The sequence below is a fragment of the Helianthus annuus genome, chromosome 3 (assembly GCF_002127325.2).
Source record: "Helianthus annuus cultivar XRQ/B chromosome 3, HanXRQr2.0-SUNRISE, whole genome shotgun sequence".
Classification (NCBI taxonomy): domain Eukaryota; kingdom Viridiplantae; phylum Streptophyta; class Magnoliopsida; order Asterales; family Asteraceae; genus Helianthus; species Helianthus annuus.
Window position 1 is genome coordinate 172,868,011 of NC_035435.2, and position 14,013 is coordinate 172,882,023.

Here is a 14,013-nt window from a genome sequence, read left to right on the forward strand (position 1 = left end):
GGAGAAGTTTGTGTCATTTGCTAACGTGTCAAAACTTTATTGTTTCATGGACATGAACGCACGTCGTCATTTATTAGGCTGGAGGGTGTGGGGGTGTCACCCCCGCCAACTCATCATCTATAGCGTCCCAGGGCGCTATACCTCCACACCCTTGGATTTAAAGGGGGGCGCTATAGGAGGGGCTCCATCATGGTAACGAGGGAGAGGGCTTTATCAGGTGGGACTCACTTGATTTAAACCAATAAAATCTTTTTTTTTTTTAATTTTGTTTAATAGGGGGCTTCATCCACACCATGCAAATTAAAGGGGGCTCTATGGCTAAGGTGGATCATAGGTGGCCCTGACATGGCCTGATAAAGCCTCTAGGGGGCTCCAACCACACCCTCCACCCTTACCGTGTCAACTTTTCATTAAACATGTGTAACGTTGCTATTGGCACAAAACATCAAATATTTAAGACCGTGGGGTATAGTGGGGCTTGGGTTGGGGCATCGGTTGACACGTGTAATTTCAAAACTCAAGTTTCAAACCCACTTTGAAGGGGGTATGGTGGGCGTGGCTTGGCTGGCGTGGCCAAGCCACATCAGCTTTTCTTTATAATATATATATATATATATATATATATATATATATATATATATATATATATATATTATATTTATAACCAAAACCTACATAAACATACAAAATAATTATTAAAATAAACATATAAAATAATTATCAAAATAAAAAACTATCATTCTTCGTCGTCTTCGTCGAACCCAGGAATCGTTGAAACATGTTCCACCAAATCAGATCGAAGGTTGTGATGTATATCCCTTGACTTTATAAAAAAAATCATTTGCCGCTTTATCTTCGTCTGTTACGTTACCTGGTTGGAGGTCATCATCATCATCATAGTAGGTTACGACCGCTCTACCTTCATCCTCCAAAATCATGTTGTGAAGAGTGACACATGTGTACATCACGTTTCCAATCTGATCCTTGTCCCATAGTCGACAAGGCATTCCCAATATTCGCCACCTTTTCTTCAAAACACCGAATGCTCTCGACGTCTTTACGTGCAGCCATCTGGACCTTGTTAAACTTTAATCTCTTTGGATCTGCGGTACCGTGTCTTGTGAATGATTTTACGAAAACCCCCCACTCTAGGTAAATCCCATCAACTAGGTAGTACCCGTACACGTTGTGACAACCGGTAATTAACGGCTTCTAACTACGCGATTAACAAGCATTTAAGACGATAGTAAGTATTGTTTAAGGCACGAATTAACTTAATTAGGCATTTGTAATGCCTAGGAACACCTACCTGATTTTACATTGCGCAAATGATGATTTGCGGAAAAAACGGCGAACAGTAAACGATAACGAACTGATGCCGTATAAAATACTGACAACGCCGACAAACACGAACTGTATACGTATAATTTAAACATATAGATTTCGTTTTGCGAAATTATCACGCTTTCGAACAACACAAAACGCAAATGTGAACGAACGCGACAAACAGCAGTTTCCGACGTGATTTTTTTTAGTATTTCAGCTCTAAAATAATGTTATACGACATTTTACAACGATCAAGCTTGAAAACGGGCCTCGTAGACGCGATTGGGCCATCCATATTTTATTCTACTGATTGGGCCATAGATGCTCATATATATATATTTTTTTTATCAAAACAATTTATATAAAATATGAATATATTGCGAACTAAAGAGTTTGAAAAAAATTAGTTAAATTGTAATCAATGACATTTATAGTCATTCGTATGTTGAATACATAATTTATTTACAATTTAAACTCATTAAATACACATATATGTGCATGTATACGTTCATATGTATTTGTATGGATGCAAACATGTGTAGTTAGATAATTAACCCAAGATATTCTATTCACACCTACACCCTATATGTTCCTACTTTCTCTAAAAACTTGGTCAAAGATCATATCACCATGATCACTATCCCCATTCCTCATTTGATGGCATACATGCATCCATGATTACATGTACTGCAAAAATCTTTTTTTTCCTTTTTGCAAACATGTCACGACCCCCGACCCCATCTAGCCGGAATCGGTGCCGTGAGCAGTCCAGTGGTACCGGTGATTATTTTAAAAACATTGCAGCGGAAATTTCATCAGGACCGTGAGTTAGGAAAATATCAGAGTTTAGAAACACCGGATTTTTATTGAAATAGATGGAATAAATTCCATGTTTTACAAAGGTAGCTTTTAATGAAAACAATATTTCTTAAGTTGATTTAATTAATAAAATAAGCCACTTCTTGAAGTCTTTTAGTGCCGGATCCAATCCTTACTCCAATCTACTGTAATTACCTGAAACGCGTTTTAAAAAGGTTTTGTCAGCGGGAAATACTGAGTGAGTTCATTCATTTTACTGAAAACGACACATTTGTTATAATTTACAGTATTAAGAGTTTTTACATATGTTTATTATCAACCAACATTTCAAGAATAGGTATTTGTCACAGACCAGCTCTGTGACTGTGGTCATATCACCATTGGCTGGCCCAATGAGTGACGTATGTCACAATTAGGCTCGCCCACCTAATGTGAAGGAAACAATAATAACAATACTGTGCACAATACCCCACATACCGGCTGTAATTTGGTGATTACATAAACTTAATCACTGTAATTATAACTTTTGGAAAATGATTTGGAGTATTGTAAAACAGTTAATAAAAAGAGAATGACTCACAATTCAGCATGCAGGATTGAATTAACAAACTTCTTGATTCTACTTCTTTCGATAATTAGGCATTTATTATTCTGGATCTTCTGATGATTTAATAGTTTGTTTGATTGTAAGGGTGTAGTTGGGAGTGTTTTTGGTGGTTTAACAGAATAGAATACGTATTGGTGTAAAACCCAAATCAAACCTTAACGGTAGTCATGAGATTCGAACCTTAACGAATTTCACAAAAACCGGGTTAATGATCAAATACAGCAGTTACGATAATTTCCCGAGATCAAATTCTCACAATGAATGACCAAGTGCAATACTTCAACTCATTTATCAAAATGACAAACGACAAAGTATAGTACTTCAACTCATTATCGAATTATCGACAACGACAAAGTACAATGCTTCAACTCATTTATCGGATTACCGACAAACGACAAAGCATAACCCAATGTGGGCGGCACTTAGGCATTCCTTGGATATATTGATCACTCGGAAAATGAATCGCAATAGCGATTGAGTGATTATTGGTTAGAACACCAACGTATAGAGAGAAGAAGAAGAGAAATGAGCAAAGAAAAATGAATCCTAAGCTTCTTATTTATAGCAAGCAAGCAGGCAGCTCAATTCCTTTTCTGTTCGATGTGGGATTCAAGTGACGTGCTTGCTAGCTAGCTTGACGTGCTTGCTAGCTAGCTTAGTTATTTTATTTCAGCTGCTTAACTCGTTTTTCTTGTATAACTTTTAAAATATAACGTTTTATAAAACGATGAATATGTCTTTAGAACGAGCATATTTTTATCTACGTTTTAACCTAAGTTTCATTAAAAACGGAGTAAGGAAAAAAAAATAATATATTTTATTATTAATTTTAACCGTTCTTATACGACCTCATATATATCTATTTTTAATAGACCTTACTTAGCTTAATTAATCTTGTTAGCTTAATTAATATTGATTAACTGATTAATTAATCATACTAAACTTAATTAGGGTTTCCTTATTGCATAATTATCATACTAAATATTAATTTTTTGTGAGGGTTGTTACATCCTCCCCACCTTAATAAAAATCTCGTCCTCGAGATTTGAACTATGATATTTTCTTGGGGTTATGTTTCTTCTTTTAATTAAGAGGAATAATGTAGCGTGGAATGGAATCAAAATATATTTTGAGGGGTATGAACATTTTTAAAAATAAAAATGATTTATAGAAACAATTGGATTTAATATCCGAAATGAACTTACTTTAATCAATTTGAGGGAGATTCTGAATTGATAAATATTTATTTGTGAATGGAAATATGGAAAATAATTTGTTAATGATTAAAAAAAATCAATATCGTTTACTTAAATGGTGATAGAATTTAGTGTATCGTAATCTGAGTATATAATTGTACCAAGAATATGACAAATCAAACGAATGACTTATGAATAGGATTTAACACAGGCTACAGCTCTATTCGGATGCTACAAAGTGTTTGTAATGATTGAAAGAATTCAATGATGATCGAACAAATTCACCGTTGTTCGAAATCGAGAGTTTCAAGGAAGCGAATTTGGATATTTCAAAAGATGAAATGTTTAAACGAATGAGATGAAATGGTATAGTTTTTCAAGGTGATTGGGTTCAAGCCAAAAGATATATCATCTATAGATTCTTAAAATGAATGTGAAGGACTTTTTGGAATTTAGTAAAATTCTTTGTCAGAAGAAAACTTACCTTGATTGGTACCTAAGGAAGACTTAGAATTGACGGGTTCAAAAGCATGAAAAATGATTTGTCAAACAGTAAATTATGATATGAGAAATTCTATGTGTTGAGATGAGTTAATTGCAAAGATACACCAAAGGACAATAGAGTTAGTGTATTAGAGTTCCAAATTGTTTTAAATGGTGAAATAATGTGATAGTACACTATTAGTGACTATATGCTATGTCCTAGAGATGAAAATATAATAAAAAAAATAAGTTGTTTTGACATGACTAACCATTATATTATATTTGTAAAGCCAATGTAATATATATTATTTGTTTCGCATTTTTATTATATGTAAATGGTTATTACTTTCAAATAAATATTATTTTAGTATTTATTATACTATGTAAAATAACTTATATTTATTATGTAATATAGATTACAAAATACTGTAGTGAAGTTATTACATTTACAAAATATTTTAGTATTATGATTTTGTAAAAGAATCACTATTATTTATAACTTTTAAATGAAAGTTGTGAATAAAAGGGGTAAAAGTATTTGTAAAATATTTTATATAACACTGGGTCAATTCTATGTGATTACTTACTTTTATTTTGAAACCATATAGCGTTGTAAAATGTAGTTACAAATGTTGTGGTGACTATTCTTTATGTATTACAATGTTCTTCTAACCCAATGTAGTCGCTGACTACTATATTATTCTTATATGGTTATTTTCTTGCTAGAGTGTTATAGTACATAGTTATCACAAAATATGTGATACATAATTATTTGTATAATTTTATTCGTCCCTCTAATTCTGGTATAAAAATATGTCTTCTCTTTTTTAGTACAAAGTAAAATATTTTTATATATAATTAAAATTTACTAAATAAGTATGATGACTTAATTAACTAGTCATTATCACGGCGGATATTGGTTAGTGCTGCCTTGTTTAAGCATAGGTGGCCAGTCCATGCCTAACTAAGGCTAGGCTATTCAATACATGCCCCTGATAATAACTTTAGTATTTGAAAATAATACTAACACTATTATTATTAATATATTATTACTAATAATAAAACTAATATTAATTACCAATAATAAATGCATAAACTTAAATGAGAATATACTTTAAACAAAATTTTATACGTAAAAATATAATTTCTTTACCTTAATGGTTTTAACAAAATTTTTAATTACAGAAATACTATATTGTAAGTTTCTATATATAATCAATTAAGTTTATACAATGTTTTTCGATTAATGATGATAAGGTAAGAAATATCACGAAAGGCTCGATTGGTTGTAAGGACTACGGAATTTAGGACATGAAATGGTGGATCATTATTTTAGCACATAGTTGTGTTAAGATTGCTTTTATAAAATAAATTAACAAAGCGGATTCAATATAGATAACTAAATAATTAAATCCTAGATTAGCGCAATCTTCAATTTTTTTGTAAAAATGTCGTTACAAAGTGCTCGTGATCAAAGAGATGATTTGATGAATTCGAAGACTAAACAAGCATGTTATGGTTTAAGAGAATTGAAGTGCTTGTTAGGACTATTTTGAATATGATGGTTTCAATCCATCATATGGGACTTTGAATTGAGTACGTATTGCGAGCAAGTTAACTAGGTTTGGATAAAACGAGTTTTAATAAGAAAGTTCAAACATGATCACAAAGAAACCATGTATCCCTTTCAAAAGAAAATCGAGTTTTTCCATAAATTCATTGAAAAGAGTCATTGCTTTGTAAAAACGCGGTTTACAATGCAAAGATCAAGTATAGCGGAACGATATTTGAACTTTTGATAAAACAAATTGAAAGGATGCCTTCCTAGGGTCTTATAACTCAAATGAACCACATGCAACAAATAGTGCATGTGTATCGTGTGGATTTACCAAGAAACGAAATGGATCAATATTTGCTATTATGAAAGAAATCTTCATGATATGACGATTATTAGAGGAAGTAGAAATGCGAAAGTCAACTTTTTATATGTAAAAGTCAGAATTTCAACGAAAAGAAATATAAAAACTTTAGCTGGAATTTCGTGTTAAGTGACATTACCAGGGAATGTTGAATAAAATAAAATAGGGAATTTGCAAAGGTATATGACTCCTTTTGTAGTGATGATAATTATGACTCTGATTATACTGTGCACCGATAATTGTGAAATCTTGTTACAACGTACCTCAGCGAGATTTATGTCGGTTGTAGGATCATATGGCAAAGTGCTTCTTTTTGGATTAGTAGTTTTCTACTAACAGAATTAGTATTGGTGTCATCGTGCCTAATTTATATTTTCCAAAGGTCTTTGTATGTGATATACTTTGACCTTTGTGGACGTATAATTTAAGGTTCATGTGTTTTCTTGTGTATTAGCACAACTTTACTTGCGTTCATAATTTATGGCGTTAATAATTTATGGTAATGTATTGGTAATTCTTATATTTTTTATGGTATCCTAATTTTAAAGAGTTCTCATTTACGAGGTAGATGATCAAACGAAATAATGTTTGATATCCATATAGAGATTCTTATCATTGACACATATACTTGTGCTTTATTCTTAATTATCAATTGTTATGGCTTTTGAAATTTCTTATAGATACACATATCTATATAATCATATATTTCACATGCTGTAATATACATATCCTTTATAAGGTTAATGTATGTAACAGATTCTTTATTTTCAAAAACAAGTCTGATATTAGGCCATGATACTTATTTAGGGAAATCTTGTCACTTGTTTGACATTTTATATACCCCATCTTACCCGGTTCGCGCCGGAGAGGTAACCTCAGTATATCCGGACAAGCTGGAGAGTCTGCTACTCTATACCCAGTTTTGCCGGAGAAAATTTTCTATTTCCCATAAATAGTATCTTTTCAAGATTTTAAAAGTGTCTCTTTTATTAGGACTTTTATCCAGAATCAAGGAAATTTGTATTCCCATAACATATCTTATTCTAGACCAAATAATATCAATAAGCAAGAATAAATAGCAATTAAGTGCTATTGTCTGCTAACCGTTATTCTTATGACATACCAGTATTCATTACATTATCCTTATATAAGTAATTTACCTTAAAGTTTATTTTAAGGCAAAATTCTTAAGTTCAAGTCTAAATATCATTCAGAATGTTATCAGATAATATTAAGTTTCTAACTTTCCGTTTAAGCTTAGGTATTATTATTATAACACCTACTTGCTCTAAACAAGTGGCTTAGTTTATACTAAGGCATCTTTTCTTATGTTCAAGTCTAAATGCTATCAGATGTGCTACCAGTTAAGTTAATAGCAATCTCCTAACTCTTTTATTTGAGCTTAAGTATTGTTATCACAACACTTATAGGCTTAAAGCAGTGGCTTAGCTCTGATACCACCTTTACTGTCACGACCCCCGACCCCATCTAGCCGGAATCGGTGCCGTGAGCAGTCCAGTGGTACCGGTGATTATTTTAAAAACATTGCAGCGGAAATTTCATCAGGACCGTGAGTTAGGAAAATATCAGAGTTTAGAAACACCGGATTTTTATTGAAATAGATGGAATAAATTCCATGTTTTACAAAGGTAGCTTTTAATGAAAACAATATTTCTTAAGTTGATTTAATTAATAAAATAAGCCACTTCTTGAAGTCTTTTAGTGCCGGATCCAATCCTTACTCCAATCTACTGTAATTACCTGAAACGCGTTTTAAAAAGGTTTTGTCAGCGGGAAATACTGAGTGAGTTCATTCATTTTACTGAAAACGACACATTTGTTATAATTTACAGTATTAAGAGTTTTTACATATGTTTATTATCAACCAACATTTCAAGAATAGGTATTTGTCACAGACCAGCTCTGTGACTGTGGTCATATCACCATTGGCTGGCCCAATGAGTGACGTATGTCACAATTAGGCTCGCCCACCTAATGTGAAGGAAACAATAATAACAATACTGTGCACAATACCCCACATACCGGCTGTAATTTGGTGATTACATAAACTTAATCACTGTAATTATAACTTTTGGAAAATGATTTGGAGTATTGTAAAACAGTTAATAAAAAGAGAATGACTCACAATTCAGCATGCAGGATTGAATTAACAAACTTCTTGATTCTACTTCTTTCGATAATTAGGCATTTATTATTCTGGATCTTCTGATGATTTAATAGTTTGTTTGATTGTAAGGGTGTAGTTGGGAGTGTTTTTGGTGGTTTAACAGAATAGAATACGTATTGGTGTAAAACCCAAATCAAACCTTAACGGTAGTCATGAGATTCGAACCTTAACGAATTTCACAAAAACCGGGTTAATGATCAAATACAGCAGTTACGATAATTTCCCGAGATCAAATTCTCACAATGAATGACCAAGTGCAATACTTCAACTCATTTATCAAAATGACAAACGACAAAGTATAGTACTTCAACTCATTATCGAATTATCGACAACGACAAAGTACAATGCTTCAACTCATTTATCGGATTACCGACAAACGACAAAGCATAACCCAATGTGGGCGGCACTTAGGCATTCCTTGGATATATTGATCACTCGGAAAATGAATCGCAATAGCGATTGAGTGATTATTGGTTAGAACACCAACGTATAGAGAGAAGAAGAAGAGAAATGAGCAAAGAAAAATGAATCCTAAGCTTCTTATTTATAGCAAGCAAGCAGGCAGCTCAATTCCTTTTCTGTTCGATGTGGGATTCAAGTGACGTGCTTGCTAGCTAGCTTGACGTGCTTGCTAGCTAGCTTAGTTATTTTATTTCAGCTGCTTAACTTGTTTTTCTTGTATAACTTTTAAAATATAACGTTTTATAAAACGATGAATATGTCTTTAGAACGAGCATATTTTTATCTACGTTTTAACCTAAGTTTCATTAAAAACGGAGTAAGGAAAAAAAAATAATATATTTTATTATTAATTTTAAACGTTCTTATACGACCTCATATATATCTATTTTTAATAGACCTTACTTAGCTTAATTAATCTTGTTAGCTTAATTAATATTGATTAACTGATTAATTAATCATACTAAACTTAATTAGGGTTTCCTTATTGCATAATTATCATACTAAATATTAATTTTTTGTGAGGGTTGTTACAAAACATATACACACAGACAACATATGTAACTTTGAAAACCCTCCCTTCACAAAACAAATACACGCACAACAACAGACACCCTTTGATTTTCCCTTCTCTCTCTTCACACATGTCACCGGAGATCATGATTCCGGCTCTGGCGGCACCTGTTGCCGACGCCCCTCCACCGACGCGACACACCCACACAACCCCCTTCGTTCCTCGTTCTGACGGGACACCCACAGAACCCCCACCCCGTTTCATTTTATATCCACCATACACCCCCTCCTATTGCAGACGATTAAACGGCCACCACCGGTTGGTGGTGGCGTACGGTGGTGCCAGATGACGGTTCAAGTAGAGTGATCAGACTAAGAAAGCTGATTTGAGGGGAGAGAGACCCGCGACACCGGAATGTCGGTGGTTGGAGAACGGCTGATGGCGATGGCGGTGCCTCAGAACTCCGGCAGCCGTGGCTTCATCGGTAAGAGCAACTGTTTTAGTTTTATTTTTCTTTTCGATTGCTGAACGGTAATCAAGTGCACTCATAATTCTCCTTATTTTCCGATGGGTTTTTGGGGATTCTGGCGAGCTCTTGGTACGTTGATGGATCTGGAGTTAAAGATGTTAATGGGAGCCATGTGGAATTTGATTTGGATTCAATGGTGTCTAAATCAAGCCACTGATTTGGATTTTGTTATGTGAAATCGAAAAGTGGTAATCGGGACAACTTGTGGGTCAAGTACTCTGGGTCAACACAGTCAACACCCGGTCCACATGGTCAAAACCCGAGTCAACTCGGGTCAACAGCGGTCAAACAGGTCAAACGCGGTCGACTTAGGACCCGGTAAAGTTTAGGCGTTACAAGTCGTTATTACGTTATTCTTAGATTTATTTAGTTACGCGAACCGAGCTTGAACCGTCGTATCATATTTTATTTATTTTAGTGCTCAACAAACTTTGCGGAAAATCATATATGTTGATTGAATTTTGAAAAATATATCGACTCTCGATTGTCGGGATTGTCCAAAAACAGAGGAAACTCTGCCCGATTTTCGTAAAAACCCGAAACACAGCTCGTATTTTTGATCTAAAAGTGACATTTATCGAATTTCGAGTTCTTCTTTTAAAATAAATATAAATATATATTTAATTTGATGACGTTCTACGATTTACAAAACGAGTTATAAGTTAGCGAAACCCGATAAGTTATATAAAATAAATTCTATTGTTCATATTTATTAGTTATTATATTTATTCTGATCGGCGAAAACTCAAAAACTTTTATATAATAAATATAATTATCTATATTTATTTCAAATGCCCAAAACTCGGAAATATTTTTTTAAAATAAATATAATCGTTTATATTTATTTCAAACGTCGATAACTGGTGTAAGTTTATAAAATAAATATAACGTTTTTTTATTCTCATCTTACAAGCGTCAACGATAGATTGTCGCACCATTAATATATTTATTTATTCTCATCTTACGAAGACCACAACGAGACATACCGCTATCCCTCTACGCTTTCTATCACAACGACTAACACAACTTAGTATGTATATATATTTGATTATATACATAAAAATATATATTTGAAATCACACGGAAAACTAAGTCGTTTCCGAGACTTAGTTCTACCCTGACTATAAACGTAATCAAATAACCATAGATTGGTTATTTTAAGTAAAGATAACATTACCTTAGGGTCGTTTAGTTAACGACTCGGTAGATCTCGGACACGTAGTTTAACTACGTTTAAATAAGAAACTTATAATTATTCCTTGATTAGGAATGCTTTAGTTGCACGCTAGCGAGTCACGTCTTGGAAACGACATCACAGAATCACGATAACTAGCTTTGCACAAGAATGTCAAGGTGAGTTCATAACCCCCACTTTTTACTGTTTTACATTTCTTATAAATGTTTTCGGGGGTGGAAAGACATGCAAGTTTTGCAAAAATAAACAACTTTTCGATGAACGAAAACTCATATTTATAAACCGTGTTGCGAATGAATTTCAAGGAACTTAAATGGTTTACGAATGAGTTCGATCAAACATACCGGTTTTACAAATTTGATTTGCATATTACGAAACGTGCATGATTTTCTAATGGGTACGGGCGACACAGTCGAGGTGATTCGACACAATCGAGGTGATTCGACACAGTCGAGGGGATTCGACACAGTCGAGGTTATTCGACACAGTCGAGGTGATTCGACACAGTCGAGGTTATTCGACACAGTCGAGGTGATTCACACAGTCGAGGTGATTTGACACAGTCGAGGTTATTCGACACAGTGGAAGTGATTCACACAGTCGAGGTGATTCGACACAGTCGAGGTGATTCGACACTAAAAACCGTCTACACAGGTTGAGTACTTCCTATGTCGCCGCATACGTTAATGTCCTCGCGAAACATTAACGATCAACCTGTTCATAGACGCTTTACATACCCATTTACAACACTAAAACTTTCATATATTCATAAGAATCATTGGATGGAAACTCACAAATACATGGATTTACAAACTTTGGTAACGTTTTTCAAATTATACCTAAGTAAGAGGACGCGCTGATCCTGCTTACAAAGGTTCGTTTGGGCTCGACTCGTTCTCTCTCGTGCAAGGCACAAAGACTCTCGTGGGCTAGACTCACAGTTTTCATATATCATGCCAAGAAAATGATTTTACTATATTTTCTCAGCAACTTTAAAACCGGTTATCAAAAAGATTTATTTTAAATCTTTTCAAAACAAACTATGAACTCGCTCAACTTTATGTTGACTTTTTCGCATGTTCTTTCTCAGGTTGCATTTTCAAAACTATGGAACGGTTGGAATAGGAGAACCCATGGGAAGTCGAGTACTTAGCGGCGTTCATTTTCTAGAAGTCTTAGCTAATTGCTTCCGCTGTGCAATGAAGATACCGGTCCAGTCACGCCATGCTCTGATAATTTCGGGGTGTGACAGATTGGTATCAGAGCTATAGCTTTCAGCGAATTAGGTTTCTGTAGAGATACCTAGGCTTTAACCTTGCTATACTCTGGGGAGTTAGATTATTAAGGCTTAAACGCATACAGAACGCCTAAGACTCGAATATGGGTTCCAACCGTTGCTGAGAACAGCGAGTCAACAGTTTTGATTTTTAAACAAACACAAGTGTTGTATTGATACACGATTCACGAAACAGATTCATACACTAAGCAAAAACTTGAGAGTTTTGATAACACGTATATAGGACCTTTGGAAAACTCTTGATGAGAAACATATGTCGAAATTCATTAAGGGTCCTCACATAGAAACAATGACTAACAACTCGGGCAAAACGCCATTATCTATACTGTCTATGCTTTTTAGTTACCCGAACAGGAAACCTACGTGGAACGAAACGCTATTGCACAACTATACATGAAACTTAAACTATACGTCAGCGGACGTCGAAGTACATCACACACACTTTCAAGGCAATGACTTTGGAAAACATGATTGAGCACGATAACAACGATGCTAATCCCAGCAGCGGGAGAACTACCGACTGCGATGCGGCCCTTCGCCACGTGATCCTCCAAACGACATGAATCACGCTGAGGTATGTTAGAACAAGATTTCACAACAGTCACTACTTAGTCTAATTATTGGCGTTGCAAAAGAAGTCACATGTCTCCGCATTTCCCCTTCTTCATTAATGGCGATTATGCTATGTTCGACATTCTATGGTAAGGTCACATAACAACCAATCATCAGGTGAACTTCCAGGTAAAGTCCTTAAATTTCTTTTGTTGAAATTTCAACTTCTTGCATATAGTGAGTAGATTTTTGCATTTCTACTCCCCCCTAATCATCGTTGCACCACAAAGATTTTCTTCCATGATAGCAAACACTCAATTGTTTTATTTTTGACGAATTCATATGTACGCATGCATTGTTTGTCGCGCATGTGGTTTGTTGATCCGTGAAGACCATTGGAGGGCTTCACTCCAAATTGTCGTTTTATCAAAGCTCAAATATCGTTCGCTATACTTGATCTTTGCATTGTGATCTAGATGACCCGCATTGTTGCAAAGTGTTGACTTTTTGATATCGAGTCAACGAACTAGTTGAAACTCTTTTCTTTTGAATACATTACATGGTTTGTTCATTGTAACCATGTCGAAATCTCTTGTTAACACAGGCATTCATCGTTGGAATGTGACTAAACCAAGGTCAATTGTTGAACTTGCTCATAATATATATTCTATTCAAGATTCCATATGATGGATTGAGGCCATCATATTCGAAATAATCCCAACAAGCACTTCATTTGCCTTGAACCATAACATGCTTGTTTGGTCTTCGACTTCATTGAATCGTTTCTTTGATCACGATCACCTTGTGGTGACGTTTTCACAAATTTGAAGCTTGCGCTAATCTCGGTTACACGCATCATGTATGGATTTAATTATTTATCTATTTGTTTATTGATATTAAATCCGCTTTGTTGATTTATCATATTAAAG

The 14,013-nt window shown here is 34.3% G+C and overlaps 1 long non-coding RNA gene across 1 annotated transcript; it reads left to right on the forward strand.

The window, feature by feature from the left end:
- The first annotated feature begins 9,538 nt into the window (after positions 1-9,538).
- LOC110930923 lies at positions 9,539-12,486 on the forward strand. The gene is made up of 3 exons (XR_002588122.2): positions 9,539-10,358; positions 11,308-11,393; positions 12,326-12,486. It is a non-coding gene; the product is annotated as an uncharacterized LOC110930923 (long non-coding RNA).
- The last annotated feature ends 1,527 nt before the right edge of the window (positions 12,487-14,013 follow it).